Source organism: Ochotona princeps, chromosome 13, assembly GCF_030435755.1.
Source record: "Ochotona princeps isolate mOchPri1 chromosome 13, mOchPri1.hap1, whole genome shotgun sequence".
NCBI lineage: Eukaryota > Metazoa > Chordata > Mammalia > Lagomorpha > Ochotonidae > Ochotona > Ochotona princeps.
This window is the reverse complement of record NC_080844.1, coordinates 12,631,995-12,634,988: the sequence shown is the minus strand read 5'-3', so window position 1 is coordinate 12,634,988 and position 2,994 is coordinate 12,631,995. Positions and strand designations below refer to the sequence as shown.

Below are 2,994 nucleotides of genomic sequence, written 5' to 3'. Positions count from 1 at the left end.
AACATATTTGAAATATTGAGGTAAGGATATAAAATCCATTTTCAGAAAAACTGATACCCTGGAGTACTCAATACTGTGCCCTATGATCTTAAAACCGAACAGCAGAAAAACAGTTTTAACCTTACTTGCATAATTTCAAAACTGATGCTTCATAGGTCCATGATATTATCAGACCATTTTGCATGCATAAAATGAATTGATTTCTCTGTTCTGTTGTGTGATAACAGAAGACGGAAGTGTGACCTCACCTAGATTCGCCTACAGAAACTGCCTGGGAGACATTGCAAGGTCATGTAACCATCACCGTGGCACCTTCCCACTCCTGTCTGTGTCATTCTCACTTATAGGTGCCCGTGTTCTGATGCCAAAAACATTTCGAGTCCCTCATGTCAAGTAGCAGGACCACAAGATGCCAAGCTCCCCTCTTGTCCGTGTCACATTGAGCCAGCGCCCAAGCCTGGAGTCGGGCCTCTAGCCGCTGCCTGCTGCCCTCCGCCCGCCACCTGCCCACCATGGATCCCTGCAAAGTGAACCAGCTCCTGGCCTTCGTGCATTTGTGCAAGCAGGATCCAAATGTGCTGCACATGGAGGAAATGTGCTTCCTCAGGGAGTGGGCGGAGAGCGTGGGCAGGAAAGTGCCACCTGCAACTCATAAAGCTAAAGCAGAGGAAAATATCAAGAAAAAAAAAAAGCAGATATTAAGAAGAGGAAGGAAAACGTCCAGGCAGACGAGGCATCAAGTGAGGAGAGTGATCTAGAAGTCGACAATGAAGGTGTGATTGAGCCGGACACTGATGCCCCTCAGCAAACGGGAGATGAAAATGCAGAGATAACCGAGGACATGATGGATCCAGCAAATGAAGGGGCTGCCATCAAAGCCCTGAATGATGGGGAACTGCAGAAAGCTATTGAGCTGTTCACAGACGCCATCAAGCTGAATCCTCGCTTGTCCTGTATGCCAAGAGAGCAAGTGTCTTCGTCAAATTATAGAAGCCAAATGCTGCCATCTGAGACTTGTCAGAGCCATTGAGATCAACTCTGGCTCGGCTCAGCCTTACAAGTGGCGCGGGAAAGCACACAGACTTCTGGGCCATTGGGAAGAAGCAGCCCAATGGATTATGAGGAAGATCCTAATGCGATGCTTAAAGAATTTCAACCGAGGGCCCAGAAAATTGCAGAACATCAGAGGAAGTATGAGTGAAAACGTGAAAAGCGAGAGATCAAAGAAAGAATGGAAACAGTAAAGAAGGCTCCAGAACGGCACAAGAGAGCCCAGAGGGAGGAAGAAGCCAAAAGACAATCAGGAGCTCAGTATGACTCTTTTCCACGTGGCTTTCCTGGGGGGATGCCTGAATGGCAGGTATGCCAGACTCAATGAAATTCTTAGTGACCCTGAAGTTCTTGCAACCGTGCAGGATCCAAAAGTTATGGTGGCTTTGCAAGATGTGGCCCAGAACCCAGCAAATATGTCAAAATATCAGAGCAACCCCAAGGTTATGAATCTCATCAGTAAATTGTCAGCCAAATTTGGAGGTCAAGCATAATGCCCTTCTAACAAAGCCCTTATGAAGGATAAGCAGCCCAGTCACCTAATGGATGCAGCAATAATAAAAGCCAGTGTACCTCCGACCTCCTCGGCGAGAGAGACCGAGTGCTGAGACGACGGCACCACCCCTCTGCACCAAATCCAACTGAAGCAATTGACAGTGGTTTGCCATTAGGGTATTCATCCAGATAATGTTTTACTACTAGGAATTATAAACTTTAAGTTTTTTAAACCTTAAAAATATTTAAAACAAATTAAAAGGGTGCTAATTTCTCCATTTTTCTTTGCTAATCATTTTGAGATTTTTTCCTTTGACTTACTGGGCAAGGAAAACACACAAGAACAGAAGATTGACTGCTGTAGTGTGAGTGAGATAAAGATTTATTAGTTGGTACCATATATATATATATATATATATATATATATATATATACATATCATTTAAATAGATGACAGTTTAGTTGGGTATATGGTTACTGAAACATTTTATCTTTTTAAATGTTTTATTTTTTAAAAATGAAATGATTTATTTCAGTAATGCTGTAGGGAACAGGAGTGTTTCAGTATGACTTGGGTAGGGACTGGAAGTCCTTGGCAGGGCGGCGTCCAGTCACTGTGTGTTGCGCATCTGCACCTTGGGCAGGACACACTGGAATCTACACTATGGGAAAGGTGTCCTACAGCAGCTGGGTTCCTCAGCTCTGCTTGTCCAGTGTGTCAAGTAAATTCTTTATATCATTTTCTTGTAGAGGAGATAAAGGAATATGTTTCTTTTTATCATCCCATGTTTAAAATTACCTTTCCTGATAAAAGCTACCCGACTCTGTTTTCTGTTTATCATATTTTCCCTTCGTTTTCTTTTCCACTAGCAGCCTCACAAGTGTTCTCGTGTACAACAAAATTATACAAGCATAGTTAATGCTGATTTAATCTCATATGAGTACACATGGTGATTCTAGGGAAACACCTGTGACAGCCGTGATTTCCTACTTGACACAATATTACCTATGTAAGTGTTTGCACTTCTGGCAACATGTTGTATCAGAAGACAGGAGGAGGGATCTCCTTGGGTATTGGAAACACCTACTGCAGTTGAGTTCATCTTTTCTTTAAATAATGCAACCATATTATCACCCCTGCCTTTTTCCCTCCTTCCTCCAAAGATACAGAAAATGAGAATAAATTCCAGGAAGTGTATTTCCAAAATGGCATCCCTCTGAAATCTTTAGGTTCCTATCTTGCTCTTCACAAGCAGACAGAAATGGCATCTGTTATATTAATGAGAAAAAGGTGTATAGAAATCCCTTTAAACACTAAACTTGCATTTGGGTTTGCCAGCATTCTTTTTGTTAATGTGTTCTCCTTTCTCAAAATTTCCAGCGTGTGCTGTGGCTAACTCAAGAAGACCAGTTTAATCTGGATTCCTTACTTGATTTCATTATGTTACC

The 2,994-nt window shown here is 42.4% G+C and overlaps 1 pseudogene; it reads left to right on the top strand.

Annotated features, from left to right (window-relative positions):
• Positions 1 to 439: 439 nt before the first annotated feature.
• On the top strand, positions 440 to 1,626 carry LOC101517719 (hsc70-interacting protein-like; annotated as a pseudogene).
• Positions 1,627 to 2,994: the final 1,368 nt, after the last annotated feature.